Source organism: Episyrphus balteatus, chromosome 1 (genome assembly GCF_945859705.1).
Source record: "Episyrphus balteatus chromosome 1, idEpiBalt1.1, whole genome shotgun sequence".
NCBI classification, from domain to species: Eukaryota; Metazoa; Arthropoda; class Insecta; order Diptera; family Syrphidae; genus Episyrphus; species Episyrphus balteatus.
In genome coordinates this window covers 28,979,336-28,993,341 of record NC_079134.1, presented here as the reverse complement: position 1 = coordinate 28,993,341, position 14,006 = coordinate 28,979,336, and positions in this window count along the sequence as shown.

Genomic DNA, 14,006 nt, shown 5'->3' with positions numbered 1-14,006 from the left:
ACTTACGAATTTTTCTTAAATTAGAATTCCCCATAATTGGGGCATTTTATGAGTAGGTAAACATCATTTCGTATATCTACCTATGCCGTTTTAAAATAAATGTAACCACTTTTATTTACATATAAAGTAAAATCGGGTTACAAAAGATCAACAAGAACAAAAACAACAATCTAAAATTTCCTCATTGCATATCCTAAATTTAGCGAAAAAATAAATTAGTATCGCAGTTCTAGTATTCTGGTTTTAAAAAAAAAGTAAATAAATTGCTTTCTGTTCCTTGTTCCCTATAATAGTTGCAGGATAAATTACCTATATGATTCTTTGTACAAAACTTTGAACTTTTTAATTTTGATTTTTTCTTTATTATCTTAACAGAAATTCATCATAAGAACAACTTTAGACCTCTGTGTCTACCAATTTTTGTTTAAAGTGTAATCGACGTGTTTAAACATTAAAATTTCCCATTACTAAAATCCAAAAAAGCCGCTTTCCTCACTGTCTTCGATACAATTATAGGCAAAACTTTTCTCTAGAAAAAACGCAAGATTTTTTATATTTTTATATTTTTCTCGCTTTTTACAATAGGTAAATATTAATTTATTTATATGCAGACTACCCGTGCAACTTAAAGACAGTGACAAAATAAGGCGAAGAACCATATAAGTCAATATCTACTTGAAAATATTTAGATATACAAGCGCTTTTGATCAAGCCAATTATGCCATTTTCAAACAAAAGAGCTGAGCATCGAACTTTAAATTTTTTTTAATTCTCTTATATCAATTTTATAAATATCATTAAAGTACCCAATGAAATTTGAAGTTTTATAATGTTTGATTAATTTTCAATATTGTGAAAATATGTGTGTACACTGTACATTGTACATATAAAACAAATTCTTTTCAAATTAATTGGATTAAAAATTTATATTTGTTTAAAATAAACTTTCTGTTAAAAAAAAAATTATGATGAAAATAATAAATAGCATGATACAGAAAAAGAAATTATTAAATAATAATACAAACATTTAAAAAAAAAAAAATTTAAACTAATGAATAATGCTTGGTTAACAATTTGTATGAATAAATTTCAATTGCTTCCATTGCCAAAATCGTCGACATTTATCACCACAAGAAACCATGACTTTCATTATAATCCCAAAAATAATAAGTAACAAACCAACAAATCTGCTCACATTAAACCTTTCCCAAACCAATTAAGACTCCATTGGTCGGACATAAATAAATAAACTAAAAAAAAAAAAAAAAAAAAAACAACAACAATAAAGCCAACAATTTCACGCTTCAGAAACTCCATAGTCCACATTAAAGATTGTTCCCACACAAGACTTCCGATAAGCTACGCCCCCATATCCATTTATACTTCGTGTTTTACCATTTTGCTTTCCAAGAAAGAAATAACCACTTGAATATCTTGAGAGTGTACCTTCTTGGTCTTTGTTTTGCTATATGTAGCTATAACTTGCCTCACTCTCCAAACAAAGCCACACAATAAAGACCCTCATTGGTGACCGAACCAGATTTGAAGACCTCAATCCCGCGACCATGATTGGTTGGCCGTGATTTTGTACTTTGATTTAAAAGTGTATGAGTATTTTTTCTCACTCGTCCATGTGTGTGTCTGTGTGTTGAAAAGGTATAGAATAGGAAATAGATTTACCTGTTTTAATGTTCGTCTAAGCCAACCAGAGTTAGAGTTTCTGTGCATCATTTGGTTGTTCTGTGGTGCCTCTGAATAATCTGAATGAAAATCACAGCAGTGCTGAGTAGTATTTTCTCTCAGAGATGTCAGATGATTGTATAGTTTTCAAGTACCAAACCAAGTCTGCGTTGGTGGACAGACGACAGCAAGTGAGAGGAAATCAACAACGACGAGAACGAACTAGTCGTTCGTATCTTCGTTTTGTATAGTTGTCGGGCCGCACCGTATCTGGGAAATAAGATACCAACTGTTTGACATTTCGTGCGGTCGGTCAATGATACTTAATTCAAGTTCATCATTATGTCTGCTCGTTTTGGCGTTTAATGCTTGTTGGCTGAGTTTGTAGAAGAAGTTAGTGTACCCTCTGAAAAACCACTGGTATTGCTTTTTAATGACTTTAAGGTACAAGATTCTCAAGTTAGATAGAACGTGGAATAATTTCTTATACGATGGTTTCCGGAAAAAAATAAATAGATGTTATATGGCTTTGTTGTTGCGATCTGACACTGACAGCATCTAGTTATGTTGGTTATGGTTAGTAGCGCATTAGCAACAGTTATGACATGGAAAGATGGTTTTGTAAAAAAGAAATGAGTGGGAGGCATTGTATGAAATTGTTTTAATATGGGAAGTTAGCTTAGATTGCATTTTTTGTAACGGAGATGATAGGTACAAGAAATGTTTTACATGGCGCGCCTTGGATCCCGTGTTGAAAAAGTTTTATGCTTATGTTATGAAAATGGCAAAAATTTAAACCATTTGGTCTATATTTTGGAAAACCAATTACCAAGTTTACTTGAAATGGAGCGTAGGCTAATACCAACTTTAATACGCTTAGGTGAAAATATTTTTTTTTTAACTTTGTGAGATCTTACAATAGATTACCAATATTGAACTTTACTATTATTTTTTATTTTCTGTTTTCATTTCGTTGAGGGCATTGATTTTCTACTCATAAAACAAATATTATCTTCATTATGGGAATATATGCGCCAGTTTTTTTTTCAAATTATTTAAATCCTCAAGCTGTCCATCACTATTCAAAAACAAATATATAGATCAATAACTATTTTTTTTAACATATAAATGACACATTTAAAACAACAAATCTTTTTTGAAGTTTTTTGTTCAGCTCTTTTGTTTCTTTTATAGAATCAAAGAAATAATTATTTTTATTGAACAGTAATTATATACATATACATATACATATACAATTTGCTTAAAGCTAGTTATCTAAAAATTTTCATTGATGATATTAGTATTATGTTGGCACAAAAGGGGCCTAACGTTTTTACATTGTTTTTTTTTTTTTTTTTTAAGTTAAATTTACAGTTAATTGTTATTGTATTAATTCTGCTGGCAGCTTCTTAACTCAGGTTGTTCAGGTCCGGTTGTCATTGTGAAGGTTGGGGGGCTGAAAAATGTTTCACAAATTTTTGATAAGGTAAATGTACTACAAATTTGTCTCTTTTTTTATTCATCTTTTATCGAGAGAAAAGCGCTGTGCTGCGGTACTGAAAGTCGTATAGTAGCATTTTACTGCTCCCGACAACTTTGTACTACTGTCTCCTTTCACATTCAGAGTACCTATTTTTACAAGTTCTTGTATCCCAAACATTTTACACAAACAGCAAGGTGTTTAGTAGTCTTAAAAAAAAAAAAAAACACTTTTTCGTTCGAACTTTTTCATGCGCTGAATTCAAAACTGTTTACAGATTTATTCCTATCACGTCTAGTTTTTGAGCTATACTCATCACTTTTTTCTGTATAAATGCCCATATTTCCGCAATTCGACCGAAAGTGAACTGGCATCACTTTTCAATTTCACGTGAAATTGATTTTCGATCGATTTCGAAAACTTCGAAAATGCTTCGAACTGTTAAAACTGAAGGATCATCGATTTTTATTTTGTTTCTAAAGTTAAATTACTGCTACTTTGAACATGGATGCAATTTTATTGTCAACTTTATTGGTAAAAAGCAGAATTTAAAAGAAAAAAAATATGTAAGTGAAATGCAGAACATGGGCGATATTATTGCAAATTTTCAAAGAAAAATGAATTAGATAAAGTGTAGAGTAAATGAGGTTGCAAACACATGATATTTCATGCCTCATGTGTTTTATGTATTTTGTTCTAAATTAACAACAAATAAACATTACAAAACAACAAAAATATAAGTTTTGATAATATTTTGTCCAAAAATTGGAGATTCATTGAAAAAGATACCAAGTTCACGAGCAGAAACAAAGCGAATTGAATTCGATCAGAAAATCGAAAGGAGCGAAAAAATGTAGAACACCTAATTTCACTATCGGCAACGCAAGTGAATTCTCAAAAAGTGAAATGCAGAACGTAAAAGTCTCAAAAACTAATTTTCAATGAAATTCTTTTGATGTTTAATCCGAAATATATATTTTTTAATAATATGTTCCTTTTTTAATACAAATCAGAAGCACAAACTGGAATTTGCTTAAATAAACATGCTGACCACTAAGATATTGAGATATAAAAAATTTGTATTTCCAATATCTTTGAGAAAAATATTATTTTTGAAAAAAAGTAATATACTCAAGACAATAAAATACGACGTGATTACATAAGAAGCTTTGCAAAATTTAACGGTGATGCAATTCGACGTCAAAACAACAAACAAATATTTGAAGAATTCTGAATTGGACTAAAATCCTGAAAATCCCAAACCTCAACGTCAACTAAGGCGACTACTCAAACAAACACAAACAACCATTTTAGAATTTGGAGGGGGCTCGATCATTTGAGCTGCCTCTAAATCTCTACGATTTACGAAGAAGTTTCAGTTAATCATGTAGATTATGATGAAATCAGCTAAATAGTAACATGATTTGGGAGGCTTTGGGGGGGGCTTGAGCCCCCCCTCAAAACGCCACTGTTGCTGAGTATTTCATTTTCAGACCAAAAAAAACCGAAAAATTTTTCATTGTAATTTCTCAAAACTAGAAAGTTCGAGGTTTAAAATCCTTTTTTAAAAGTTTCAGTGCGACCATTTTTAAGGGAAATACAGTCACTTGAAAAACCCTAAAAAAATTGGAATATTTTTTTGATCCCTTAATTTTTTCAGCTGGTTTTCTTTTCCATTTCCAGAATTTTTTTTATTGAAATTGATGCATTTGGATTCACAAAGCCTAAAAACCCCAATGGTTCCTTTCTAGAAGCTCTAATATTTTAGATATTTTAATTTTTCACATTTTGGGTGTATGAAATTTTATACTGTTTTTTTTTTTAAAGTTTTTCTTATCACGAGCGTTTTTAAAGTTTTTCAACTTATTTACATAAAACCGCCTTACATTGTATAAATAATAATTTCTAGCAAAAATAATTTTTTTTACTTGCGTCGTTAAAAAGAAAACCAAAAATACGAAAAAGACTATATCGCATCGCAGGGAGAATTCCACCATTCAACAAACCTAGCTGTAAAATACTCCAAAAAGGGAAAAGCTATTGGGCCAGACGAAATACCCTCAGAGTTTTGGAAAAAGATGGGAGACATCGGGTCTAGATGGCTAGATGGCTTATACGAGGTGATCGAATGCCTAATCAATGGAGGGAAAGTTACCTTCTTCCAATATACAAAGGGAAGGGTGATACTCGAAGCTGTGATAATTACCGTTCGATTAAGCTGATGTCACACACCATGAAGATCGTTGAGCGAGTCTTGGGTAGCCGACTGCGAAAAATAATAAGGCTATCTGATGACCAGTGCGGGTTTGTTGCGGGTAAATCAACCACAGATGCAATCCAGAGTATCAGAATCATTATGGAAAAACATCGAGATTCCTTGGAGGATTTGCATGTGGTATTGGTTGATTTTGAAAAAGCATTCGATCGACAACCACGAGATCTGATATGGGTGGCCCTCAGACAACGAGGAGTTCCGGAAACCTATGTGCGGATAATTATGGACATGTATGATGGAGCAGTTACTAAAGTAAGATGTGCAGCTGGAGTCACCGAAGAATTCGAAATCACAGTAGGTGTACACCAGGGAAGCGTCTTGAGTCCTCTGCTCTTTATTACCGTTCTTGATTACCTGCTTGAAGGCAAAGTGACGGACCCAAAAGTGCATCAGTTATTCTTTGCTGACGATGGAGCCATCATAAGTGAAGACCCGATATCCCTGCAACGAGCACTTGATGTATGGGTGGATGTTCTAGAAGGTAATGGGTACCGCATAAGCGCGAAAAAGACAGAATACCTATGCTGCCCATTTTCTGATCCACACAGGCCTATTCCTGACATTTATTTGAATGGTGTAGTGCTTCCCAAGTGTGAAAAGTTTAAATATCTGGGGTCTATGATAAATAACGAAGGTACTTGTGATGACGATATCAATCATCGCGTAAGCGTAGGGTGGATGAAGTGGCGGGAAAATTCTGCCATCTTCTGTGATCGAAAAATGCCCCCTAAGCTGAAAATAAGACTCTACATCGCAGTTGTGCGTCCAGCACTCACATACGGTTCACAATGTTGGACAATGTACAAAAAGTATGAGAGTAAGTTAACGGCAGCTGAGATGAAGATGCTTCGTATGACAGCAGGAGTAACAAAGCTTGATAGAATTAGAAGTACGAAGATCCGAGGAAGCCTTCATGTTAAAAACACCATCTCCCAAAAAATTGAACACGACCGACTCAGTTGGTATTGCCATGTTCAAAGGAGAGATCCTGAGAACCCCGTCAAAAAAGCAATATCATATAACGTTCCAACACGAAATAAAAAGAAAGGTAGGCCTAAAAACTCCTGGTACAAGCAAATGCAAAAACACCAGCATTCAGTTGGCCTCAGAAACGGAACAATACAAAACCGGGAGGCTTGCCGCCGATTTCTGAGGTCAACCCGGCGAACCCCACAGGCGGATCACTAGTGTGAAGCAGTAACGTGGGAAGGTTATGATCCCCTCGACATCGAGATCATAACAGCGCCGAGAAAAAGGAAGAAGAAGAAGAACAAACCTAGCTTATTAAATTAGTTTTTTTGATAATATACCTTAAAATCGATGCAAACGTTAGCAGGTATGTATGTACCTACTATTATTTTTTGCTATGCAAAGTTAGTAATTAACTTTCAAGTCTATACAAAAATTTTTTCGGAAGCCAAGAATTTTGCACGAGACGGATTTTGAGTTCGATTTAAAAATGGTATATTTTTTTAAAGTGACAAGACAAAAAAAATTGATTTTTATACTTTAATATTGTCTGTATTTGATTGGGGTTAAGTTTTTCGTTCCCGTGTGCTTCGAATTTATGCATTTTCAAATTTAAAATTTAAATTTTTTTCGTTTATTCATATAAAACCAAAAGTGTTTTGAAAAAACAAGACAATAACACCAAACCAAAGTGGTCGTTTCAGTAGTTAAAAATTTACGTTTTTCCATTTTAAAATTGGGGAGGTCATTTTTTTATTTTATTTTGCCTTGCATATTTTTTTTATTTTTAAATAATCCCATTTTTGACATTTCAAAAGAAAACATTTTATATATATTTACAGTTCTTTAGTTTATTAATTTTTTATGTTTTCAGTAGAATTTATAATTTTTAGGTTGCTTGGTAAGATACCAAAACAGAAGTTAAACTAAGTTTGTAACGAACGCATTGCTCAAAAGTAATACAAAATATTCATTTAACCCAAACTTAATAAATCTTGCCGTGGTCATGCATGTATTTTTATTTTTTATTTTTATTGAGAGATTTAATCGTATAAGTAATTTTATGATTTGATAAAATTAATTTCAATGCTTTTGAAATTTATTATAAATTTATTATTGGAGACAAATTCAATTTCAATGCTTATACAGTTGTCTAGTAAATGCATATAATTAGAACTAAGTAAGTAAGTTGTTGTGTCGTTGAATGTTGTAAGTTTGTAACGCATGTCAATATCAACACGTTGAAGGAAATGTTAGCCTGTCAAAAGTGGCAAATTCAATTAGGTGTTTCTTGTACAAGGCTAAGTTTGTTTTCTTTATTTTAATTGGATACTTCTTATAAATAAATAAATATTGAGGAGTGTGATAGTAGGTAGGCTTTCTGCATATTACATCGAACCACAATTATAATTGAATTGCAGATAAAATAAAGTGATAAATTCAATTGCGAATGTTTTTAAGTGACAAAGTGACATGTGGTTGATACCTGTTTATGTTATTTTTTTTTCTCTTTTTTATTGACTATGTTTACCGCACTTGGAAGTGAAAGAATGTACAAGCTTATAGGACACCTTCATACAAATATGTTACCAATTACAGAAAACAAACTTAAGATAGAAAATTCAAGGCTATGAAATTGCTTTTCTATTATACCAACATACTTAATGTGTTACATTGTAAGTATTTTAAACATTGAAATACTTTCTTCAGTAAAACTAGAACATACATATTTCAGAATAAATTAATAGTTGTTAACAGTTTATAATAATTTATAGTTCTTTTGGCGAAAAGGACGCAACCATAAGTTCAATAATCATTTTTATGAAACAAAAAATAAACCGAATTCTATGGAACGAAACTTGGATTTATGGTTTTCACATGGATTCTATTTTCAGAACTGGTTGAAATTGTAATGGGGCCAGCTTTCGAATACAAATAGAGTTGATTCACCCAGTTCAAAGCTATGAGGTAAAAACATAAAAAAGACGAAATGTCCTCTCTAAATCATAATGTGCTTAATTTTGCTCATAATTTCTTTAAAAATTGATTCACTCTTATGTTTTAAAGCGTTTCTAGTAAGGAAATGTCTTAATATTTTAAGTAGGTTTAGGTATGTACTTACATATTTGTGGATGATAAATCAGAAATTTCACACATTTTTTAATGAAAACTAAAAAAAAGTTGAAAAACCAGTTTGAGCACTATGGCTTTAATGGCCTGATAAAATAATTTCATGAACAAAAAAAAAAATTCAGCTAGTTGTTCGTAATCTAACAAGACTAAGGTCCTGCTGCAGTGTATCCTTATCCACGGACACTCGCTGTCATTACTAATTGCAAAAATGTTATTTAATATTTTGATTTAATAAGAAATACGTGACTCTTTGTAACCTTTGTTATCTTCTGACATAGGTATAATTTTTAAGTTTGTACCATTTTTTTTTGTGCATGCAATATCTTGACTTTCAGAGGTTAAATCTCCTAAAATGCATGTTACAGTATACTATTTTTAGGCATGTTATGTTATGTTGTCTGATTTTTATAAAATTGTACTTTATATTTTTTTATACAGATACAAAGGGGGACAGTGTTTATAAGAATTTGCAAATAATTGGCAAAATAAGCACCCCTCTAAAACATATAAATGTAATAAATAAATAAATAACAACAAAAAATTTATAGAATTATAATTGTTAAACGGATTGTGGCCTTTTTCCAGGTGAGTTTTTTCATTTATTCGTAAGGTAAGTTTTTCAATTATATGTTTATCTTCAAAGGATGAACAAAACTACATTTTATTCTGTATATCAAAATCCAGCAAATAGGATACAAAAAAAAAAAACATTCTTATAGGTATAAAAAGAATTTTGTTTTTAAGAAAAATTACAACAATTTTTGCTATAGGTAGTAACTATAACTATATATCATTTGCCTTTGAAACATATCAACATTTTGATAAGTTTGAAAAACAAAACAAAATGTAATTAAATCTTCTCTAATTCCCACTGGTCGGCAAAAAACAAAAAAAAGTCGAGAGCAAAAACTCTGTTAGGTGATTTTAATTAACTTTAGTAAGCTGAATTCAAAACTGTTTACAGATTTATTCTATCACGTCTAGTTTTTGATCTACACAAATCACTATTTTCGCTATAAAGCCTCAAAAACCAATTTTCAATTAAGTTCTTTTTGATGTTTAGTCAATAATATATATTTTTCCGTAACATATTGCTTTTTGTTAATCCAAATCAGAAAACGCAAACTGGAATTAAAGTTTAAAAAAACTATTCATTACTTTGAAAAAAAAAAAAAAAACACAATCAAGGTTTTGACATATGTACCATAAATTTCTTTTTCCAATATCTTTGGAACGTTTTAAATGGCGTTTTGAGAGTGCATAAGTAGTTTAGCAAAAAAAAAAAGGAATTTAACGGAGACGTTATTCGACGTCAAATGTACCCAAAAAAACGCGCTTTAGACCTGTTAATATTAAATTATTTCAAAAACATGACGTGCCAGTGAAATTTTGGCTTTGGATTCGGCATCTGCACACAAAAATCCTTTTAGAAAAGTAGGGTTTGGTTTAAGCTCTATTTTCGTTGCCCACCAGTGTTCTTCGTTCCTTTATCGTTTTTTACAAAAACTAGTTTTGGCCAATCAAAAACTAAATCAAACTGTTTGTCATTTCGTCTGATAACAAGATTTCCGTATTCAGGAAACTAAACACATATTTGTTTCTTGATTTGCATTTAAATAAAAGTTAAATGATTTTTTGTAACCAACGAATGAATGTAACATTTTTTTAAATGGTTATGTATATAAAAAATATAAAACGGAAGATTTATTCTTAATTACGAATAAAGTGAAAACGGATAAAATTAATTCATTTGTGGCTGTGATGTGAAAAAAGTATTATACCTAATACAAACAAAATTATTTATTAATAAGGATTTTTTCCAATAACTTTCTAACTATCCACATGAGATAAAATGTATTACCATTTTAAAATCTCAAAAAGTTAAAGATTTTTACTACTACGATATTACATACATTATAGAGAAAAAATACATAATATCGGGATAACTATTTTAAATAGGTATTTGAAAATTGGTTGAGCTTGCCTATTTAAAATAGTCAATAAATAATGACTATTTCAAATATTTATCCCGGTTTTAACTTTTTTTCTCTAGGTGTAAGATATGACGATGAAAGTGAATGCAAAATCCCGCAATTCTGTCTGTTTGTTTGTTTGTCTGTATCTATCTTAAAAAAAATATATACTTACAACCAAAATGGTAAAACTTACTTTTCCAAAAAAAATGACTCGAACTATTTCTTATTTTAAAAATTTAGGTATGTATGATCCGTGACCGTTAACATAAAACTTTTGAAATAAAAATAAAATGTTTGAACAGTTATTAACGGTATCTATCATAGAGTCATATTCTTCATTTCTGACTTAGGGTAAGCGGTTGTCCATTTGACACCGGGGCACATTTGACTTTGCGTTTTTCGGTATGATCGTGCCCTTGATAAACAAAAGTTTGGATGAAGCATGAAGCTTAATTTTATTTAAAGAAATTTTGTGAAATTTCGCAGTCTTTCGATAACTTTTAGCGGAGTACCACGTGTTTTCGTGTTTTCTGTATATCTTATCTAATTTTTGACCACCGGTATTTAAGCGATTTCAGAACCTAATAAAAAATTATTTTTAATGGTGAATCAATATTTTGATAGCACTTTGCTTAAAGTTAAGTAAATTAAAACCAGCTTTGTAAAAAAAATAGTATATTAGTTATTGAAAAAAAGAAAAACAGTTATGAGGCTCCTTCGGGGCACCTTTGACTTTTGGAATGTGGGCACAGTTTTACGTTGATTTTGGGGAATTGTATATTAAATAAATTATTTAAAAATAAATCTACATCGATTCATTTTGATTAAGATTTAAATCTAGTAATTTTTTGAAATATTTTATGGTTTTTTGTTTTTTCTTCTTCTTTTTAGAAAATTATTTTTTTGTTTTTTTTTTCGTTATTTAGATTGTTTAAAATCAAAATTTTTTTTTTTAACTAACACTATTTTCAAATGTACCCCTTTCATAGTCAAATGTGCCCCGGTCCCGGGACACTTTTGACAAAATGACTTTTTTTTAGAAAACATTATTATTTTTAAATGTTAAAATGTTGTAAAGTACTTTTTTAATTAAAAAAAAAAAAAATTGGTTTTAAAAAAAAATTTACTGTTAGTATAATCTTGAATAGTCAATAAATCACATACAAAACAAAACATTGGAAAACATTAACAGTTTCCGAAAATACAGACCTTTAAAAACTAAATGCCAAATGTGATGTTTTCGGGGGAGACACCCCCTAGATCGAAAGTTTAGGGCCTAAAAAAGGTAAGGGGAATTTAGCAAAAAAAAATTTTTTTGTATTTTATTTCTGTTTTTTAAATTATTAGCTGTTTTCGTAGTTTTTGCTTTTACGTTTTATTTTATTATTCTTAAAGTACACCTCCTTTCGCACAATTTTTGATGCAGTTTTATTGGTTTTTAATTCTTTTCAAAAATCTGTGTATAAATCAAAAATTTTAATTTTTTTAAATTTTTATTTGAAATTTTTGCCGTTTTTATACGTTTAAATTTATTTTTCTCGAACTACAAAAGATTTGTTTATAATATTGTTATTGAATTTTGTTTAACATTTATCCACCTAAAAAATAACATCAAAAAAATTGCAAATAAAAAATATATAGTATTTTATATTATTTATTTATTACCATCATATAAAGTCATAATACTGGCGTTTCATAAAAAAAATGGTCATTAGGTATATTTTGACCGCACTTTGTATGGGAGAGGTAACCATAGTGCGACGATATGCACCTATTGATTGATTTCGTGTGAAAAAAAATTTCGTAGTCATACCAACATCATAATCAAAACCAACATTACGAAGATTAAGAAGTCCAACAAAGTGGTTTTTGTCATTCCGTCCGTCGGTCGTGTCGGGATGTACACCTTGACGTCAGAACTTCTATGTAACCATCGAGCTAGATCCTAAACGAACGGATGGATTTGTTTGAAACTTAGCTCAGATGATTTTAGCGTGATTTCCAAAACCCATTTTTATTTTCATTTCTATTTAATTTTTAACGGATATCACGCATATAACGTTTTCGAGGTATTGCGATTTTCTCAAAAAATACTCTAACGATTTCGATTAAATTTGGTATTGATACGTAATGTTCTTAATGATTATAATCAAACGCCCTTTTTTGTTTTTCTTAAAAAAAAACACATTTTTCATTTTATTTTTCTACAAATCTTTTCTTGATACTTCCTATTGTGCATTATTTGCGTAACATGATATAAATGTATGATTGCTTTTAAGGGCCAAAATTTGTTTTCTACTGAGTATCATAAACATCGGATATAACAAAATAACTAACTACATAATGAATGCTTGGCTCACTTTAATTACCAATCTCACAAGTGCAATATATTTTTTGCAATTCAATAAATCTCTGCTGAATCACCTTCTGCATTATTTACCCCGAGCGCATGAAAGAAAAATTTAAAAAATCGTTGCTATAAAAATAGTCATCACTTAGATAAACAACAATTAATATCTACCTCAATTCCAAGTGTACTATAAATGTTGTTGATTTAATATCCCCGGGATTAAAACACCAGCAGGTAGCATTGCTCAACAATATTAAATCACGAATAATTCAAAAAAACCAAATCCTGTACCTGTTACCTTAAATAGCTTTGTATAACCCTCGACACGATAAGTAACAACACTGAAAGCAAAAAAAAAAAATTCATTCAACTTCCTTTCTGTCAGTTAATTACTGAATGCATAAATTTGATGATGACCATCCTAAATGACGGTTAAGCTGTTCTTAAACCAAAACAAATAAAAACTAAAATGGTAATTACACTCTGTATATGAATACTATGTGAGTGTGTAATAGAGTGATGTCTGTCTATTTTGTATTTGCTGACTGCATCTAGTTTTAATAAGTCTCTTCATATAATAGCATCCAACAAAGACAAAAGAGAAGAAAGAAAAAAAAATAATACCAATCACTGCAATAACGATGACGGCACAGGCAGATCAGCGCACATTTCTCGCTCTAAACATGAATGAATGAATTTTTCGAGTTCGCTACTCAGCTCTTTCGTTTACATACAAAAATCATATAATATCGAGTGTAATGGCTAAGATGCATGCATGAAATTGTATAAATTGATTAGATTCAACTTAACACAAACATTATTTTGCATTTAACTATTGAATTTAACGAACAAAAAATATATATACGAGTATTTTTAACATATCAAATGAAATTAAATCCTATAAAGGTAGGATTGTTGGTATATATCTCGTTCTTATGGTGTTGTGATGTGTGTGATGAGATGGGTGCACCTGACTTTAGCCCGCAGGACACAGCAAAACGAATAACATATGTTTTTTGTGGTTGTCATTACTTGGGTTTTTTATTATTCCAAGGCACATGCTATTGAATTGAAGGTAAAAAAAAACTTTTTTTTTTTGTATTTTTTTGAAATTCTTCCTAAAGTTCGTCGTTAAATAACCGT